The sequence below is a fragment of the Thermobia domestica genome, chromosome 11 (genome assembly GCF_964235325.1).
Source record: "Thermobia domestica chromosome 11, izTheDome1.hap1.1, whole genome shotgun sequence".
Taxonomy (NCBI): domain Eukaryota; kingdom Metazoa; phylum Arthropoda; class Insecta; order Zygentoma; family Lepismatidae; genus Thermobia; species Thermobia domestica.
In genome coordinates, this window is record NC_137464.1 from 104,679,409 (window position 1) to 104,702,272 (window position 22,864).

The 22,864-nt window shown below is 29.8% G+C and overlaps 2 long non-coding RNA genes across 12 annotated transcripts in view; one reads left to right on the top strand and one right to left on the bottom strand.

Moving 5' to 3' along the window:
* The window catches only part of LOC145664342 (uncharacterized), a 361,655-nt gene that overhangs the window by 163,423 nt on the left and 175,368 nt on the right, over nucleotides 1-22,864 (bottom strand). The window lies entirely within an intron of this gene.
* The window catches only part of LOC145664340 (uncharacterized), a 513,034-nt gene that overhangs the window by 135,960 nt on the left and 354,210 nt on the right, over nucleotides 1-22,864 (top strand). Inside the window, exon 1 of one of the 10 annotated variants that reach the window (XR_014127402.1) lies at nucleotides 7,624-10,472. The exons of 4 other annotated variants lie outside the window; for them this stretch is intronic. This is a non-coding gene — a long non-coding RNA (uncharacterized LOC145664340). Of the gene's footprint in view, nucleotides 1-7,623; nucleotides 11,035-22,864 lie in introns of those variants that run through there. 5 more of the 10 variants (XR_014127404.1, XR_014127401.1, XR_014127395.1 and 2 more) reach the window with 5 other exon arrangements.

A 22,864-nucleotide genomic window follows, 5' to 3' on the forward strand; every position in this document is an offset into this window, starting at 1 on the left:
GCATAGAATTTACAGAGACTTACAAAATCTGGAAGTGAATATAAAATAAAATGATCACGTATGTTAAAATTTTAACGAATAATTTTATTACAAAATACCTACGTGTTTTTCTAAAATTTTATGTTTTTTTTTTATTATTTATTTTTATTTTGTAAATAAGTACCTATAAAATGCAATGACCATGCTATACGAGAATTCAAGTATGTCCTATAAGATCTTACTAAAAAAATCATTATGGAAAAATCATTTTTCGTATATATTAGCCGAAGGTTTCTATTGTTTTCAAAACGCTATTCCTTTATAAAAGCAGAATTCGCATTAAACATATTGTTAGGATCTTTACGTTGATGTTTAATTAATCGATTATCCTCACCCAACACCTATTGCATATACACACCTAGCTAGTAATCTCGAAAAAAATATTTTATTCAATACTGCAATACGATATATTGCACGAAAGTGAAATAGATTTATTTATTAATATGAAACTGTGAAATAGGATGTATATGAAACATTACTCATTAACAACTTTAAAAGAGTTACAAATAACTTTCTTGAAGTTTCATGAACAATAATATAATATAGTTACGTTAAATCTATAATCATGAGATCTAATTATTTTGCTACACAAAAATTTCAGAACTAAAATGTAAAAGATAGGTCTAGGAAATAGAAATCGCTTTTTATGTATACTAGTGTAGTGTATGATTTCTAGATTTTGCCTAAGTATCAAGCGGTCTTTTCAGTAGAACATAACTATTGGCAATCACTGATTCATGAGGGTCCATTCTGCTTTCACGTTCTATTGGACATTAGCGTAGTAATTAGCCTTGCTTACCTTTACTTCTAATGTAAGTATTATTTATTGCAACATTGAATAGCATTTTGCACTTGTTTAGGATGTACCTTCAAAATATGAAATAACCAGAGGAAATTTAACTTACGTATAATAATATGTACCAAAATAATATACACCGAAAAAAATATTTCTAAATTAAAAAAGCTGATATATTAGTGCTAAGACGACTAAATTTACATAATGGCAAAAAACGACCTATACAGAGAAAACTAAATTGTTAATTTCACTTGAAGTCGAACATGAATAATGTATTCGTTACAAGACTAGAGTACCAGAATGGTTTTACATCCAGCACTACTCAGAATATGACAGTAGTATTTATGAAGTTAATAATAAAAATATGACATAAGGATTTTTAGCATTCAAATAAAATAAAAACTATTGTTGTAATGTAAAAAAAGATCTAAAAAATATTAAAGTGAAATGTATAATAATAAAAAAAAATATTGATATAAAAAAATAATAAAAAATATATATATATAAAAAATTAAAGAAACTAGCTTACTTCTACAAAAATATAATCAAAGATTTTAAATTAAATCTTCAGAGGATGGACTTGCATCATCTGCATGAATGGATTAAGCCTAACCTAAGTATAGTACTACCAATTAAAATATATAATTACATAAGGAGGCAGACAGTAGAAAAATATAACAAAGCATAGAGAAGAGGAAATCAGTTCTGCTTAACTTTCCATTTCCAGCCTCACAAAACTCTCAGAGTTTCATCTACAATCAAAATGAAAGCAACGCATTAAAAAATGGATAACGCAGCCTAAAAGCTACTAATTTTCTTCTTTAGTGTAAACATACATGGTATATTATACTATGTAGATGCCAGTACTTTATTCTTAAAATATATTGTAAGAGAATGGCTCAAAATAAATATATTTACATCTTTCATGTGTTTTTCTTTATAAATTTACAAAGAAATAAGAAAATTAAGTATACGATAAACTTATCTAAATAAAATAAAATAACGAGAGAAATACATAAAAATAAGCTAAACATTTGATTTACTTCCAGGATGAAAAAAAAGAATATGAAATTTGGGTACGCATTCCGGAAGATTGACTTATAATTTGCTCTTTTGATGCAACATTTCGTTTAGCATTACATCGCTTTGCATTGCTATCAACAACAACAGTAAAAAATGTTTCTTAACCTGCGGAAAGGCCTACGTTATCCTATGGTTTACTCAACGTATTTCGCGATAAACTATGAAGAACATCTTGTATATGAAATAGATTTAGGACAGTTTTGCCATCTTCTGATAAACTATCAGTTTGTTAGCTATCATATAAAATTTTCAGAGTTAAATCTGACACTATTATCTGGTACTATCAAATCGATAGTAGAACATATAACTAGTAGTTGTTTTAAAACTGGCTTTTAATATACAAAGATATGAGAGGTTTCAAGTTGGAAATCAAATATTTGGCCTCACATTTAACTCTAAATATCATATTTAAGGATATATTAACTAACTAACTCTGTGGTCTATGGAGCCCGGAAGTTCAATGCCGCGTTCACAAAAGCTCTCCACTGACTTCTATCCTTAGCTAACTGCATCCAGTTTCTACTTTGTATTTCAATCTCTGCGAGATCCATCTTAATATTGTCCTCCCATCTGCGCCTAGGTCTTCCTAATGGTCATTTTCCGATTGGTCTTCTACTCAAGACTTTGAAAGCGTTTCTACTTTCTTCCATTCTAGCTACATGACCCGCCCACCTAAGCCTCCTAGACTTGACGAGCCTAACAATGTTGGTTAAACCATATAAATTATTAAGGATATATTATAGCATTTTATTATAAGTTGAAAGCTACTTCCCATTTAAACAGTATGTGAAAGTATATTTTCTTTGTTAATATTTGCCTGAACTTCTTCGACGTCATGTTATATATACAAGATAAACCATTTATCTTCTAACTTTGAAACTAATAGACAGAACACGCAGTGATAACACAAGCTTAACAGTTTTGCCAACTCAACAGTAAGTTATACTTATCAAATAGCACTGCGTCAGGTTAGTACATACTTCAAATTTACATCATATTAAACGAAAATTTACAATATCAACTTATTATTCGTTGTTGCAAACTAAGGACGTTACAATAACAGGAACATGCAAACTTTGGCGGCCACAACAGCAGAGATAACACAAGTAAGACTGCAGTCAGGATGTATATCCAAATCACTTTTGTGTCAAATACTACGATCATGATCTGACGGATTTAGAGTGAATAGGAATAGAGTTGCAAAAGCTTGAAAAATTTACTTTTCCAAAAGCCGCTATGTCAAGATGTGATACATAGATAAACACCTCAACTAATTGCAAAGATGGATTTTAATATATGTGAATATCATAATGCTGTTTACACTTATTCCATACGTTAAACCGTTCTGGTGATATAGTAAATAATAGTAAAGCTTGCAAAAATGTTTAAATTAGGTAATTCCGAGAACTTGTAATTATATTTGCCGAACAAATTGTTGTAATGTTATGCATGCAAAGCAGATCAAAATATGTTTTAAAAGGTTCCCGCTAACATGCCATTTTAAGCAATACATTAAATGTAACAATTTTTTATATCTTTGGAATGGTCTGAGATATTAAATTGCTGTGAACGTCATTATGAATTTTACATCTATTGAAAATCATTTACGGAACTGAATGTGTCACTTATCTAAACACTGTTTTTCAAAATAAAGTTAATTGAAGGAAGTCAAATTTTCAATTCAGAACAACTTTCTTCCTACTTGTTCGAGATTCGTCACATGATGATTGTAAGACACTAAAGTACTTTGGATGTGCATTACAATGTTCAAGTTACTTGAGTTATTACATTTGCGGAATCCTCCAAAATTTGGTTGTTTTTTGATGTTTGTGAAATTGTAGTGTCCTTAGTTTGAAACATTGCATAATAAATTTGGTATTATATGTTTTGGTTTCACATGTAGATTTGAAATATGTAATAATCTGAAGTAGCGCTATTTAAAAATAATTATTGTTGGGTTAAATATATTGTTAATCTAGTTATATCGCGGAGTACGTCAAGCAATGTCTGTCTCTCTATATTTGCGTGGTGCAAGATTTCACTGTTTTCTACGTATTAGCTTAAGAGTTACAAAGTTCACCCTGTATATGTTTACATCATATTTCAAATCCAGTGTGAAGCTATAGAAATAAATAGTGTAGTGAATAGCCTAGGCCTAGTCATAGAAATAAATAAAAGGAAACAGTAGATTCTGCAATGTATCTTTCGGAGACGTATTGTTAGTAAAGTTAATATATCTGTTATTATTCGTATATAAAAATGATCTAAAATATTCAATTAAATGTACAGATAATATGACGATTTATATTTCGTGTTAATATATACAAGTATCTATTAGCCACAGCAAACTGATTTTAGTATACAGTACAATACCGCTCTCAGAGGACTTTGCAGAACTCACATATTTATGTTATTTCAAACATGCCAAATTCTCTGCATACCACTGCAGTGCACTTGAATTTTAATTATTGAACGTAAAATGTATATTATCTAAAGCGAAACATTTGCTGAATGTTAGCATTGAAGAAATGGGCGCAATATGAGCGCAATGATTGTGGTATGGTGCTTTGTTTCCTAATAGTAGTAAATATTGAAAAGCTATTGAGCAATAACGAACAAGACTTGAAATTTACAAAGTTTATTTAATTAATTGATCAAAATTCTTGCGATCCCGAAAGTTTCTTAATCATCTTCCTTAAAGTCTAAATATTTTATCAACGAATAATATGCAACAAGAATTTACGCGATTGTGTTAAAATTGTAATAATGAATATAATTTTAATGACAATAGTACACACGAAACTCAAAAGTATGTTCCAATCCATAAAATGATTTTGTGTTATTAAGTGGCTACTGAAGAGATATAATTTGACAAGTTTTAAAGATGATAATAATAATGCCTGTTTCTCATCCTCATATTATGGTATAATATTTGCCTAACAAACTAGAATTTGATTTTACCTTTTCCTGTTTCCGTAATCTGACATTAGATTTTTGTACTTTCTAATCTGTATTTCCTGTTAGTACCAAGTTTAAATCTGAAGTTTACACCCAGTTTCAAAAGAAAATCAGTAATATTGTTCAGGTGTATTCTTATAACGAAGTGGATCAAATTTTTTGCATAGTGTTTTTCTGGAGAAATAGATTTTTAAATATCAAGTTTTCAAAATAATTCATGTATCTAAACTGTTAAAATATGACCTATTAAGACTGAGATTTAATATTTGTTTATACAGTTTATTTTCGTGCATTTTGGATAATTAAATTAAGGAAATACAATAAAATTAATTGGGCCTCTTTCTTAAAGGTGCATGTTGTGTGAAAGCATTTCAAATATGTCTAATTAATAAAACAATGCATTTTACTTCTCGTCCTCATGTGCACAATAAATATTCTAATTAACTGGTATCCAACAGGTCTATCAGAACATTTAGTTTTAGAAAAAAATAAATATTTGCTTCTTGTTTTAAAATACAAATAACATGGGCTATATTTCTCAATCTTCATAATTGGCAAATTGTCGTATTTATTTACACAATCTGTATATAAACTCGTACAACTCTTAATTCTTTTAAAGGTCATGTTTGTATAAAACAAATTAATAATGATCGCAATTAGCCAAAAATGCCGTTCTTAGTTTTAATTACATCCACAGATTAGGATATTAGAATAGAGATATTCAAGACAAAGGTGAATGGACAGTTTTCTTTTAAAAAAAGGATATGCAATGGGAAAAAGTATGTTAGTAGCTTAAAAATTGTTTCACAGTACCCTAATATATATATAATTGGTTCTATAAAGTGACGAAATAATTGTTAAATTAACCAATTATCATTATTCATGGAAGAGAAACGTTATTGTAATAAATTATAATTCATCTTATAGAATTATTTCAGCTATCGTAATAGTTTATTATTACGAAGAAAAACTTATTTAGTTTCACATTAGTTAGGTTAAGTTTTGTGCATTTCTTTGATTTAAAATAACGATAATAGTAATAGGGAAATACTATTATCACATATAATTATAAACTCAGTGGATATTCAAATCCAATTGTGTCAATTAAATGTGTGTGTCCATCATTTAAAAAGAATATGTAATAGAATTAAAAATAACATCATTTAAGGAAATAATTCAACTAGATGTTAAATTATTATGTTTCAAATATTTTTACTGAATCGTATAGCTTACTATCTTCCCGTTGCTTTGGTATAAAATATAGTGCATGTTGATTGTAGCATTCAATTATTCATGCAGTAGTGTGGTGCATTCAATACATCCAAATAGTATATAAAGTTAAATTATTTTCAAATTATTTGTTGCCTTCGAGACAATACTGTTAATTGATTCTTTTACGCAATTCCATGAGGAATTTATATCGATGGACACAAAAATAAAATGTATAAAGTAAAACCTCAACAGTTTTTCTGAGTACCCAAAATATACAACTTTCTGATACTGTATATAATGATAGAAACTTCATTCTATCTTACGTAGATGGTTGTTTTTGGTACATCGAGTAAATGATAAATGCCTTCCAGAAGGGACTATATTTCGAGAGCCATATACCAGTACAAGAGTACACAGTTGTCACTTTGAAATATGACTGATTATTTTCATGACATCATCATTCGTTTTTCTTCGAAAGTATGCTCACAACAAGAATGTATTGGTTAAAGGTACCTACAGAAAAAAGGCAAACATTGATATTCTTCAGCTCTTCTTTTTTCTACCCAACAACAAAATCTCGTCCTAAATGCGCAACGTGTTTGTAGCAATGGATTTGCTGTGTAGAAACACATTCATAGCTGTGTTTTCTCCTGCTAATTTACTTTAACTCAATCTCCTAACTGTGAGATACGATCCATAAAAAAGCTTCCAAGTCGATGTGTCCACTACCCAACACGACGGTAAACGTTGCACTCACTCGTATAGGCTGAAAGCTCTCACACTTCCCCCAGTTTTCCATCCTTTCTCACCCACTAATACAGTGCCAGGAAAAAACACATACACAACGCCCATAATGCATTACTACAATTTTGTGTACAACGTCCCACAATACATCCTCGTTTCTTAGCACATGGTAGTAACCGCAAATTGATACCTTTGGAGGGAGGCAAAATATCCAACATTCCTATTTACTGGATAATATTATTTCAGGAATGTAGAAAGAATACCATGGTCGAGACCGACTTTAATGTAAAAATGTTATAACGTGAAACTCAGAAAAATAATAAGTATATATAAAGTTTTCCAATTTGAACTGATTTTTTTAAAGATTTTTATTATATATGTGTGCGAAATAAAATGTCAATGATAAATTATTACTACCAGATGGAAACAAAATTATTATTATATAGGAAGAATATAACTTAATTATTATGTAAGTTATACTTCAATTTAAGTGACGTTATGATATTTAGTGACAAACTGTATTTATTCACATTTAGGTAGTAATAGTCGCAACTGAAACGTTATAAAAATTTCTAAATGCAATCATTGTGCGAACATAAAAAAATAAATTGAATTGCTCAGACCTACTTTAAAAATATTCACAGAATATTATATTTTGTTAGCTTAGTTGAAGTCTAGTAGTGCTACAAGTGACAAGTAATTCGTGAAAAATATAATTATCTATATTTTTATGTGATAAAATTGATCTGCAGTGGAAAATGTACGAATACTTTATATATCGAGTTCAAATAAGAAAGGGAAGTAGGTAGAATTTCTGTGGTTTTGGGAAATTATACTTAAAGATGGGAAAGAAATATTAGAATTTTTCAAATCGGTTTAAATTGAAAATAATAATTATTTGTATTTTATAATATGTATTTCTTCCAGTTCCTTCAGCTCAAAACTATTTCTCGAAACTATATTTTCAGATAAGCACTTTCTCATCGAAGCTCCTGTTATATTAATGAAATGTAACACAAAATCAATTCAGATTTAATGTGTAATTGTAATTAACTATATCTTCAAAGATCAGTATTAATTGTCATTTATTTACTAATTAATCCGTTATTTACTACATTTTATACTATAAATTTAGTTATAAACAATCACAATTACTTTACAACTGCTCTTTTAATTTCTTCACATTAAGAATAATGATAAATTTGAAGTCTTTATTTCCTATCCAATTCAAAAATAAATATGTTATTTGATTTTATTTCAGTTGCTCACAATGAAATTTCTAAATTGCCAATAATGTAGAAAAATGAAAATAATTGAAAATGCGATGTTATATTTTGCATCCTACAATTATAATATAATAATAGCATAATAGTACAACTAAATTGATTTCTTAATATTAGTTAATAATATAAAAATGGTGATTTAATATCTGATAGATAAGATCAGAGCTGTAAGATATGTTCTAAGTTTGAATATTTAAAAGTTTTAATAGCTTAAGAATACCATCTATACCTTTTCTTAGATTTTTAAGAAACAAAATTTTATTAAACAAATAAGGATACCATTGTTTACAAATAGGTAGAAGACAAAATAATGTTAATATATAAAACATAAATACACGATTAAATCTGCCTATGTAATGCAAGACAAACTAAATTTAAAAGCAATGCTCACTAATAATAGTGAATGTAGTAATTCAGTTTCAGAAACTATGTAAGGGAAATTATGTATAAATTATAAACATTTGATGCTAAACAGCTACGTTCTTGGCATCTGTACAAAATATACAAAATTGATTCTAGGTGGCAATTTAAAAATTTGATTCAACGTCAAACAGGAATTATATTTCTCACTTAAAATTTGTGATGGAAACTGACACCACCCCTCAAATATCTACGATGCAATACAAATTCATTCGCTGCTGAAACGTAACATAAATATGGCCTTTGTCAATGTTATAATCTTAGATGTTCAATTCTAAGTACAAGACGACAAATAAAATATATACAATTATATTTTTACAAGAATTTGAGTAATATTCTCTGTGTTTTAATAATTTTTGTTCCATCAAATCAAAGCGTCTTCCTATGGTATTAAACGTACAAGTTAATGAACACAATATTTCAAAATATAACACTACAAACAGAAAATTAAGTCTAAATCCTAAACTAAAATATGAATTATTATAAACGAATTAGATTAGGAATCGTACTAATAGATCTATTTATATCTATTATCTATTTATATTTTTCCTCACTCCAGCAATTATTTTGATTCAAAAACACACAATTAAAGTTTCTTTGCCTTTGGTGTACTTTAGTATACAAAATACATTAAATTTTGACACATAGTGGAATATACTTGGAACAGATCGCCCTCACTGTAGTTTTGCTTTAATGTTGCTAATTATGTTTCCTGTATTTAGTAGTCCTGAAATTATTCCATAAATATCATCTTTTAATACTATTTGGAATTAATATTTATATTACTAATATATATATATATACGTGTGTGTGTGTGTGTATGTATATGGAATTTAAATTTTAGTAATTAACAAATCATGCATTTCAAATTAATGTAGTTTTATTAAAGTAAATATATCACAATAACATCTTAAATATTTGAATTCAAAACAGATTTAGTGCTATGGATATTGGGACTTTTAAATATTTCTAATAGTTCAAACTTAAATGTAAACTAATAGTTCTAATAGTTCAAACTTAGTCTAAAGCACAATTAACAAATGTTACTATCCTTCTAGCAACAGCATATTTTCCAAAGTAAAATTGTATCTTCATCTCAAGTTATTTCAAAATATCTCACAAGTATCTGCTTATAATTTTTGTAATAAAGAAATAAACATTTATTCCATAGTTGTAATAATAATAGGTCACGAAATAAACAATCTGTTTTTTTGCCACAAGTACCTGTTGCCTCTAAACGTATAATATCTGTTACCATCTTAGGGCCTCTTCCTTAAAAAACATATCTTGTACTTCAATGTTGATATTCAGGAGGGGGTGGAAGCTGGTTTCTAAAATTCTGCTGATGGTGAGGGGCAAATGTATTGAAAACGAAGATCAGTTAGACAGAGTGTTGCAAAAGAACTGCATAATGCTGCTGTTGCTGCACCCCTGCACTTCTGTATCCCTCCCACCCCACCCCTCACCCACACCCGGTTGCAAGACTGGTCATGCAGCCTGGTAGCACTGTGATCGAACCTGAATAGCAACTTATTGGGCTTGCACAGCAATCTGGAACCAACACACACACACATACAAAAATACTTATATGCAGAGTATTGCATATACAACACACACACTTTTACATATGCACTATGTTGATGCTAGTAACACGACGAAGAAACGACTGAGCTGGAGAAGAATATGCGTTCCAAGAGTGAAGATTTAAAAGTTCAAGGGAGAGGAATTTCCCAGACTAAGAATGGGATGAAGAAGAAAGTCCCCCGTTTCTTGAGCTTCTACATCTTTAGTTGATGCTGCATCTGTGTTGCTTTTTTCTGCATGGAGAATTGCATGCCGGGAAGTGAAAAACGGACATACACTGGAAGTAAGAAGTTACGATAAACAGATCTCTGTGACTTCAATCCATTACTTATTTCCTTCGAACCTCGATCCAGGTATGTCATAAGTGTGCAAGTTTCCTTGGGGGGCGGAAGTGATGGAAGGGGGTGTGGTGATGACAAACAGTGTGTGTGATGATGAGTGTGGTGTGAGGAGAGTCTTACCTTGTTTGTTTGTGATAATGATGTGTCATGATTTGTTTTCCTTTTGTCATCGTATTCATTTGTTAAAACTGTTGAGTGTTAGTGTGTTCAGTTTTCAATTTACTTAATTGGTTTGCTGTGTTATATATAATGATTCTTTAAAGTGGCTGAAATATAATTTTTAGTGAAAGTGAAAATGCAACAGTTTCGATTTTGCCGCTTTGTGTGCTACGCTTGCGTACAAAGAGCAACAAGCTCATATTCTCTTAATATCTGTTTGAAGTGCTAATGTTCTCTCTGTTGAATCGTAGACATTATAAATTCAGCAATTAACATATATATATATTTTAGTATTTCTCGTTAGAAAGAAAATTATCAGTTTACAATTTTATTAACAGTTAACTTTTAAAAACACTTACGTATTTCTCCAGCGCATTAGGACTTATTGAAGTGATGTTTGTTATCTTTAGACAAGGTAACAAAAAATCAGAAGTAATTTGTTCAAAAACATACTGATTTGTAAATTAGAATAAATTCCAGTACGGAAAGATTATATAACAAAATATTAAATACCAAACCGCATCAACATTCTTAGAAATTAATTGATTAGAATTCTTTTCGGAAACTACCTATAATAAAATTAGTCTGTTTGAGAAATTTCTATAAAATGTTTGTAGTATAAAGTTACATGTGAACTACTTATCACGGAAATAAGTATATGTGTCTACCTACACTACATATCGAATCGGTAATTACAAAATTAAGTCATTTTCCCCATTTTATAACTAAACATTAGAAGTTGATATTCCAATGGAAATTGTAAAACTTATTTACTAATAGAGTTTTCAAAAATTGTATGATGATACTTGTTTAGCATTTCTTTTAAACATTTTTATTCAACAGATTAGCGAAAAATACGGTTACAGAAATTTTCTCCTTATGTATAATTGTACATATTTCTTTAATTAACTTCTCTATTTTAATGTTAAATAACGCTTGAAACTAATATGTTCATAAAGAGCTGATTAACTTACACTTGAAAGTAAATTTTCGTGGTATATCATATAAATATTTATTACATTTGTAAAATGTTTATAATAATTACGAGTATTCAAATATGACTTTATTAGTGGAAGAGGAGTTTTTTCCATTTAAAACTTCGTACGAGAGTGAGACAGCATATGAATAAAACAAAGGCTTCTCTACAAGAAGTAATTTTTACATAAACCGCATATACATTATGTTAGACAAAGTACCAGGAAGTTTTTTTTTTTTTTTTTTGTATAATTTCCAATGAAAAAGGAAGGTAAGTTATAAAGAAACGTTAAAACAAAAGAGATGGTGTTTTAGCATTTTTTCGTGTTTTACTCTTAGATCCTGTAACTACGTAACCGTTACCAGGGGGCGTAAAAGAGGGTTAAATTTCTACGAGCATGAAGCGTAGAAAGTAACTAATTCTTCTCTTTTGGTCTTCTATGTTTGTTATTATATTCTCCCTTCTCTATACTGTTATTTTTCCAATGTTTTTGTTCCTTTTCCTGAATTTTTAACTCTAGTGCTCCTCCCACCTCTTCTTGTAGTCAAAGGGTGAACAAAATGAATATGCCCGTTTCGTGGGGGTAAATTGCCTAGCTAATTTCACGGACTCGTTTCCTGGGCAGGGCTACAGTGCATCGAGATCAGACATGGAGTCCCGCCCTTCTTGATCCAACATCTTGGCCGTTTTCTCCGGATCGTCTATGGCGGACGGCTTGTATTGTGAAACGAGATAAGAGCATGCGCTCTAACGGCAAACTTTTCTACCGAAACGTACTTTTTCTGACTCTCTTGTTCTCCAGGGGCGATAATTGAGCTAACACAAAAGAATGTTCAGCATTTCTCATGTTTCCCCCATCTAGTTTCTCCCTCTCTTCCGTTCTAAAAAGTCAAGTTATTAGCTTACGGAAAGTATTCTTCAAAATGATCTGTAACATAGGCAGCTTGAGTGATTACAATTTAATTAATTAAATACGGAGATAAATGTATTCTTTGGGTACAATATTATACCCATACTAACATATATATTAAATATTGAACACATAATGAGATGATTAAAAACTAAGAAAAATGTAGGCATACTTTTTTTCTGGAAATCTATTGTGCTTTATTTGGTGTAATATCTTCCTTCAAGCTCTCTCACTACATTTAAAGTGAACGATCAATACAAACTCTCTTCGCTTCTGTCCTCAAGGACACCTTGAGATCCGCGTCAATACTCAACCTCAGAAAGCTCCGCCTACTCAGCAAACTAAGAAGATGGCATAGATGGTGCTTCTAACGTAAGACTAAGTTGGGTTGATTCTCAGAATCCAAAATGTCCGCTTTTCTATGGATCATCTAGTTGTGACAATTTCATGTTAGTAACATTTCTGAGTTAATAACTAAAGAAATTATACTTAGGTTATATGTATAGCATCTACCACATTTGAACTATTGATTTTTTAATGAAATTGATTTTTTAGTTTAAACATTCATAAAAGTTCTAATTGAATAGAGTATAACCACAATTCAAAAATGATTTACAAATGTAGCGAATTGCTTGTAAGGTAAAATTATTTTACTATTTACTCCGTGATAACATGTTAAAGCAATAGCTCCTATTCTAAATACATTATTGTTGTTGTTATTTCGAGGAAGTAATCAACATCTATTCACAAGCCCAAACCATAAATTTTAACTTAAAATCTATAATTAGGAATAACTTAGAATCTAGTGATTTTATAATTAGAAATAAATTTTTACTACTGGTTTCACTTCTTTAGTAATTGGCGTTGTATGTGGCGCTTATTATACATTTTTTATTTATCTGGAAAAAAATTTCTACCCAATAACGATAAAGAAGACTGTTAATTGCTAACAATTTTAACAATTCAACATATAATAAGACTACAGGAATAACCTTATTATTATTATTATTATTATTATTATTATTATTATTATTATTATTATTATTATTATTATTATTATTATTATTATTATTGTTGTTGTTGTTAACTAGAACAAATATACGAATCACTTCAAAAATCTACTGTTTTTCAACTGGTTTTATTTCCAAACTATTTATCCATCCTTTATTTTCCTTCATGTGACCATTCACGATAAAACCATATTTTCAGTGAATGAAATGCTCGAATAGTTTTTTTTTTTATTTATGTCATAAGCAAATATTGAAATAAAAACTTTAATAACAAAACAAACCTCTCATCCTAGATAATCACTTACCGCTTTCTTAAGCATAAAGCCTATTTGTCTGATAGTGTAGCCAGATACATTGCGCAACTGTTCTTTACAGAATATTAATGAATTAATTTGGACGGCTAAATAAAATTGCTCAATGATTGTTACACATGCAGAAACCATATATGTCCTAAGTGTGAAAAGCACGCATTCCAATAGGGCCACTACTTCTAAAGATATGGGCAAAAGAATATCTACATATATTGTATAAGAATGCAATTTGCGGTGGAATGTACATTATTATTATTATTATTATTATTATTATTATTATTATTATTATTATTATTATTATTATTATTATTATTATTATTAATTTGAAAAGAGATCTTTAGTTAATGACCTACGTCTTGTGACAATTAAGAGTTTTTCTTTGTTTAATTATTTTGTTTTCAATAATTCAGAATATTCATGAACATTTCTAAAGGAACAAATTATCTTTCTACATGTCTTATTTTCAAAAATATAGTGGATTTACAGAACAGTTGGGCTGCTATTCAAATATTTTCCATAAAGTTTATTAGATGTATATTCACATTAAAAGTAATAAACACAGAATATATGCTATTTTTATGATTTTAAAATAAGTTATTGCTTGAAAATGGGCAAATACCGAACTCTATTTTTAATATGTCTTAGAAGTTTTTGTAATTAGGCCTGACTAATATTGTTTAAAAAACAATTAAATATTCATTACAAATTGTCATCACTTGACGCACGTTAACAATCTAAAATAGATATACTGGAACAAATAATGTATTTTCCTACTTTGGTTGTGAAATAACTTCAAAAACCCAGACTTACGTACGTTCTCATAGTTCTTGAAATGTTCTTATATTGTATTGCAGGTGAAACTATTTTATACGTACATCTCGTTGACGTGTGTATTTGTAGCAGTGTGTAATTATTCAAAATAATTAATCAAAAGTATTACTTAAATCCAAATATTCTTACTTATGTCTATATAGACACAATTAACCATTAAATCTTGTGCCTATATATTTTAACCTCAATTCACAAAGGTACAGAGAAACTTTTGATACAAATAACTAACGTGACCATTTACAATGTTACTGAATATTAAGGTATGGTTAATTGATTTGTAGTTTAACCTCAAATTTCAGGTATGTGAGACACAAATCTGAAGCTTATAGTTAGTGTGCGATCTTAAGTCAGAAGCTGCTACTAAGACCCGAATGTGGGTCTTTCGAGTCAAAGGCGCATATAATACCCATATTACCACTACAAATCTTTTGATATCTAAAGTACATAATCAGTTTCGTTAAATACCTAAGTAGAGACATGAATTTCATTTTACCATAATTACGTGTATACTATATTCATACCACGCGTATGGTCTGAAAATAATTTTATTTAATTTATTCTAATTCGTATGTCTTCCAACAAATGTAGACTGTTCCTAATATGGACAGTGAGCATCACACAAAAGTGTTAACTAATATGGTAAACTTACTTTATAATTTATAAATGTACTTAAAATTTCTAGAAAGTCACTTTATGCGAGACATTTAATTATCCATGGTAGAAGTATAAATAATCATCATAAATTTTTCTCCCTGTTTATTGGTCAACATTACTGGTCCTTGGGCGAGAAGTCCATGTAAGCTTCTCGGTAAAGATATGTGACATTACCAATCCACAATAAAGTATAGGCTTAAATCTGATATCCACAGGGTGCTGAAATCGAACTTCATTAGATAAATTAGAGGTTCACGACTATCATGCGATGGCACTTGTGAAGTCCATTATAATATTACTACAATTAGCAAGCATTTTGTATGATATGAACTGAATTTGTGTTTACATGTATTTTGTGAATATCACCGAGCACGGATATATATAAACTGAAGATAATAATTATATGTCATTCTACGCTAATATGTACTATTAGCTACAATGTTTTTCTTTGTGATTTAGCTTGTATATTACGAAGCCACTACAAGTAACTTGTGGCATAATATATCTAAAGTTATTGATTTTACTAACGAATCCTTATTTCCTTCTATCGCTATAAGATGCATACTATATTGAAAGTTACACTTATGAAATTTTACAAGATCGATCAATTTAATGGCTAAAACTTTGTCGATTTCTGTATATGGATAACTATATAACTTCAAGTAGACATAATTCATATATTTTTAATACATCTGTATATAAGAATTACACAATAATAAATAAAATATTCTGCAGCTATTAGCACTTCTATGTTTGTATTTAAGTTGTAAACATACAATTATTAGTTGTGAAAATTCTTTATAAACGAAATAACTTAATAATCTTTATTGCCAATAAAGGTGTTAATACACTTTGTTTAAATATATTTTGTTTCTTTATTGAAGTTAGGTGTCCCTTTTCAGAACCAAGTCTACAGTTTACAGTCTGAGTCTGAGCCTATAGTTTAATATGGAACGAAACCTGAAATATCTTAATGTGTTCAGTTTTTCAAACATCTACCAACGGGTATCTAAACTGGAACTTTTCCCACCAAAATTGCACACACACACTAGTCACTACACAAGTGTGAAGGATTATTTGTAAATGTGTTATTGTATCAATCCTAAATAAATATTAGAATAAATTAAGTATACATGTTTCTCTTAAATATCAAAATTAGTCAATTGAAGCCTCAATTATACCAACAATTACATCAACACTTAACACATCATAATAATTTTCCGGTATATAACAACTTAAGTAATTAATTAATGAAGTTCAAAATCAATTTCCTATATCTGTAAAAGCTGGTGTACAGATCATGTTTCTGATTCATACTAATTTGTCAGATAGGTATCACAGCTTGAATATCAATGTTGGATTTTGGTCATAAGAATTGAATAGCTTAATTTTTTCCACTAGTTTGGGTGGCAACTTTGATTGTAATGAATTTAAAAGATTTTTTTTAGAAACGACCCTCATAGCAGCAAAATTGAATGAAAGCGAGTATGTATACTGATAGCTCTGTGTATATATATAAAAATGAATATGAGTTTGTGTGTGTGTACGAGTAAGAGAGCGTGAGGGTGGGAGGGAGAAAAGGTATTCATTTTTAATTTGTCATAAAAAAATCTGTGATAGCTGTCATCCGAATAATCTGTGTCGGATCTGTTGCGTCATAGACAGAAAATGTCCATCAAGAATCGATGAAATTATCACGTGAGACAAAATTGTATGAATGGCGGGGTTTGGGAGTTTTGTGTGTGAGCGTGCCAAAGGAAAAAAAAAAACACATACACACACACACACAGATAAATTTTTCGGTATGTGTCACGTGGTTTGCGCTCTCTCACACATACTCTCTCTCTCTCTCTTTTCATTGATGTTAGCCAGACAATGCCCTCGCAAAATTGCGGATAAATACCGATACGATATTTTCCACAGCGTGTCAACATGTGTACTGATTGATCAACACTGACCTACACTATTGCACGCTAGCCGTCGAAACACAGCAGCAGCAAAAGCGGTGTCTGGGGCTCGGTGCATGGGAGGGGGCGAGAGGAAGAGAGAGAGAGTTAAAAGAGAGAGTGAACGAGAGAGAAGAAAAACAGTAGTGGATTTAATTGTATGTCCTCTTTTTTTTGTTTCAAGGTCGCATATTCCAATTATCTGACGGGTTGTAAACAACAGTCAATGAACTGCTATTCCAGAAACCAATTTTTTTAAATCACATTTTTTATTTGAAAATTGTTGTAAATGTTCATTGTGTATTCAATTCTTCTTTTTTCGTTGTTGTTGTTCATTCTTTTTCACTCATATGTAATGTTTTATTTATCTTCTTATTTAAACAAAATTAAAATTTTAAAAAGGACAAATGGTAGATTTTAAATAGTTGTGTGATTTAAAGTAGATGCCACATAGTTTCCCATTGTAATCATTAAGGGCTCTCTAATATCTGTAAAATAAATATAAAATTATTGTATTATTTGATCAAAAATTGATACCCATTATATACCCTATTAGGAATTGAATATATTTGTTTGAATTGTAATTTTTTTGAAAATATTTAAGTCTTCTTACACAATACTTTCCAAAATTTTGTTTACAGGGCGCATTAAACAGATAGATATTTATTTTAATTTTCCATGGACAAGCATAAATGTAAACTATTAAGTTCTTAGCAAATTCTCATTAATTTATAAACAATGAAGTACTTAAAAAAAACAAATATTATAAAATAGTTGTAAATGTACAGTAGAAAGAAATAAATGCATTCGAATTTAACGACATTCGATATTATAGCAACCACTAACATTATAAAATACGTTGTAATATTGCATAGGTGCAACTGATATGCTTTTAGTAATGCAGTGTCAAACTTCTAATTGGATTTCAATTGATCCCAATAATTACCCCATGTTCTGCTTCCCAAAATGTCAAATACCTGACAATAACAGGTGGATATGTTATACTGTCGTTCATATAAATACCTTTTCATTATTATATATCATATAATTTCATCTCCTGTTGTAACACAATAAATTTCCTAGAAATACTATTTTCTAATAAGACGCATTTCATACATAGGAGTGTTTTACCTTACTGGTAGAGACATAAATCACGTAATTGAAACAGCCTTCTATCTTTGGCTATTCTTATCAATTATTGATGCCATGTAATAAATGGAAAACAATTGCAAGCACTTCAGTATTAAGTTTCCAACATTTCATTATTTCAAAAGATTATAAAATAAAATATCTTATATTTAACAATGTATTTAACAGTATAGACATTATATATAAGTATGTGTGTGCAGGGCCGGAATTAGAGGGGTGCACCGGAGCACGTGCACCCCTTCCGTTGTAAATATACACTATCTAAAGTGAGAAGCTAGCAGTAAAAATAGCAATACTTTTGGAAAATTTAATGACATATTTCCGTTTCGGGCTTAAAAGAAAGCGGAGTTTTGCAAAAATAACAGTTTAAGTAAATTTCTCATACACACCACAGATGTCTACACGCATTTACAACAATTAAATTTGATTTAAATATACTAGTAGTTCTTGGTGCACCCCCTCCCCGAAAATCCTGAATCTGGCCATGTGTGTGTGTGTGTGTGTTTGTACGCATGTAAGTTTGTACATATAAGTATATATATAAAGAGAGAGACTTTTCTCCAAATATGACTTTTAAAGTTAAGATCAATTAAAATAATATCTTAGAAATTGAATAGCCTTCTCTTCACTAACATATCTTAATATTCTTCGAATACTGCATATGCATATATAACTTATTCACTTATACACTATCACAGCATGGTATTATAGTATATTATAGAATTATAAAATTTTCAATACGATTAGCTCCCGAGTTAGTAATTTTTATAACATAGTATTAAAAATGATTTTCTGTTTTAAAATTATATCACAGTCCTTTTTATATAATATCTTCAATAACCTTAATAAAACATTAGAACTTCGTTGTACAAAAACCATCTTTATTCCTCAAGAACATAAAACATTCTCCTAACCCAGGTAGAAATTAGAACTAGATTCAAATATTTTTGTATTTCTTCCGTGTTTTGAAATTGCTATATTCTAAATCAAAATTTCCTTGCATGAAAAATTATGTGATATATATATGAATGTATGTTCCATCATAAGTCTGGAACGCCTGAAGAAATCTCAATCAAATTTGGTACACATATAACTTATAATCAAAAAGTATACTATGGACAATACATTTTAATTAATATTAGTGTCTACTTTCGACTTTGTAATTTTTGCAGTCACTGAGATGAATAGTGATACTCACGGTTCTGTTTAAATCCAAGTGCAGGCCCTATCGCTATGGAAGGTGAGATACCCGTACTTTCCTTACAGGTGGAGAGGGAAGGGTAAAAATATTCGAAAATGGCCAATATTAGTGTCGAATACAAATTGTTTGAGTTATCTGAGATGAACAGTTATTATAGTTATTACCGTTTAAATCCAAGTTTAGAAATCAAAAATTTTGGGGGTTGGAAAGAAAGTGAAAAGAGTATGTCAAAATGACCGAGCTTTGAGTTGTAACGATGAATTGATAGTTTTCGGGATCGCTAGGACGGTTAATTCTGCAGATATTTAACCTCAAATTTAGCCCAATAGAACGATAAGATGACTGGATTTCTCGTAAATTCCGCTTTCAAGGTCATAAGGGGTAAATTTCTGTATTCATTTTCGAAACATTGAAATAGACGTTTATTGTTTGTGATGGCTTCCCAGAAAAAAATCCGTGAACAACTTGAAATGAATTTTGGAAAATAGTACCAACTTCAATATGAGTTTTCATCATGTCATTTTCATTAAAGGGTGCATCATAATGGAACAGAGAGGTACGAATCTATCCCTGAAGGATTGAGTATAATAAGCAATTTTATCATTACAAATTTATCGAAATGCATATTTAAAGGGGCGAAGATTGTTAAATTATTTTTCCACAACCTACTTTCTCCGTTCGATGAAAAGGGATTTCAGATAATAAGGAGCATAAGTAATTTACAGTAAAACTTGCCTTCAAGACATATCTGTCATCTGTATTCTACATCGTAAATATTAGTTACTAAGTAATAAAACTGCATATTCGAACCAACAACATTCACATGTTACGAGAAAAATGTATGGTAGCAAATTGTAACCATAAAATTTTCAGCACTATCAGTACATTTCGTAGTCTTTTGTGTAACAAAATTACGAATGGTATAAGAATTGTATTAGGATTTTCGTTTATTATGTTCAAGATAAACAATATTAGAATATTACAAACTTTATCTTGTACTAAACCGTAAATTATGTATTCTCTGTAGGTTCATGTTACATACTACACATCCTTAAGATGTGTAAGAACACATAAAACATACTAGTGGATCTTCAAACACGCAATGTTTTTCGGATTTGTTTTCAGTAGTTAATATGAGACAAATATAACAACGTTTATAGTCCTTACAACACAACTTATTAAACTAGAAAAAATTGAAATAAGAAATTAACTATATATTTCTTACCTAAAATAAATATTAAGTTTTCCAGATTCAACTCATAATTATATATATGGTGTCTTCTTTGTAAATTATAAGAAACCCAAAAAACGAAAATTTAAAATTTCGTTTATTTCCAATAGAGGAAATGTTATGTTTATAAATTTGTGAAAATTATAACATTTGAAATGAAATCTTTGAGTTTTACGTCCCACGGTTATGCCGGTTAGGCTAAAGGAGACGGAGATGATAAGTAATGAATGAAATGGTGTAATGAAAAAAGTGGTAGGAAATGGGAGAACCCCGAGAAAACCCACACACACGGTGTTTGTCCAACACAAAGTTCACTTGGCGGGGGCTGGGATCGAACCCGGGACCCCAAGCACTAGAGGTGAACGCTCTACAACTGAGCCGCCGTGGCCCCATAAAATTATAACATTTCTTTGCCAATATTACTTTAAGGTAAATTGTAATAAATAATTACATTCTCTTCATAATCTGAATCAACATTTTAATAAATATTATTTCTTTTACGAACTATACTTTAAACATGGCGCTATCAAGTCATGTCGTTTCAACATTTATTGTTTTTATAGCATCAATAGTTTAAAATTAGTATAGACTACCTTATCTTTATAGAAAGAGACAATCAAATATTAAACTTCGCTTTTATGAAGAATGTATATAGCGTATAAAATTTTCAAATCATAATTTGCTTACAGAAATTAAAGACAGGATGCTTATATAAGTTATAAGAACAGGGGATAATGCACTATATCTGATTTAATCACAATTAAAGTTAATTTCTAGATCTCAATATCCTATACTCGACCCATAATTTATATTTTAAGATAAAGGAAACCCAAGATGGCAATATACAGCACAGTTTATTAGATTAGAATATATGACTATATTTAGCTCAGAACGTATAATCACTAAGCAAAGGAGAATATATATTGTGCCTTAACAAATACTTTTAATAATTCCTCTCTCTATATGTTGTTTAGTTTAACGTCCCACGATTATATTCCGAATTTAGGGGAACAGTGCTGATAATTAAAACGTGGCGGGGCCAAGAAAGTGGGAGGAACTTGGAGAACCCATGGAAAACCCATGCATATGGTGTTTGTTCAGTATAAATATTATTTGGCACGAGCTAGGATCCATTAGGGACTGAACTTAAAAGAGGTGAACCCATAGCATTTTATAACTTCAATTTCTGAAAGCCAAAGTAGACTATGCTTACTTTCATAGAAATTGAGGATCAAAAATTAAACCTTGTCTGTATACAGAAAATATACAGTGCCTTAAACTTTCAAGTCATCACTTGCGTACAGGATATTTACATAACTTATACAAATGTCAGAAAACAAGAGCAGAAATGCACTATATATGATTAGTTAGAATTAAAGTTGGTCTATGTATCTCAATACTTTATTCTTTGCCTACCATTTATGTGGTAGTAAAGAAGAAACAGAATAATGTAATATAGAGTATAGTTTATTATCATATTAATAAACATTCAAAAATTAAAAACAAATGACATTGCTTTTCTTGTCAGTTTGGAGTATATGACTACTATTTAGCTCATGGCATATAGCCACTAAGTGAAGAAGAATTAGTATGTGTATTGTACCTTAATATTTAAATAATTCCTCTCTAATTTCTTTACTTTAATGTCCCGAGATAATGCTCTGAGGCTAAAGGAGATCGTGAAAATGATACTGAACCAAGTAGTGAGATGACGAAAGTAATAGGAAATGGGAGAACTCTTAGGAGATCCACGCACGTGGTCTTTTCACCACAAAATTTACTTGGCGCTAACTCGGACTGAACTACGGAATCACGCACCAGAGCTGAGCGCTGTACCACTCCGCGACCCAATTCCTGTCTAGTTTGAGTTACTATTTTTATTGCTAGAACCTTGAATTTAGATGAAATTATCACCATCATGTTTGGTCAAATCAGTAAACTATGAATTAAGAATTAAAATGTATTTTTGATTACCTATCAAAATATCTAGGTAATAATAAATATATTATGAAATATTTAATTACTT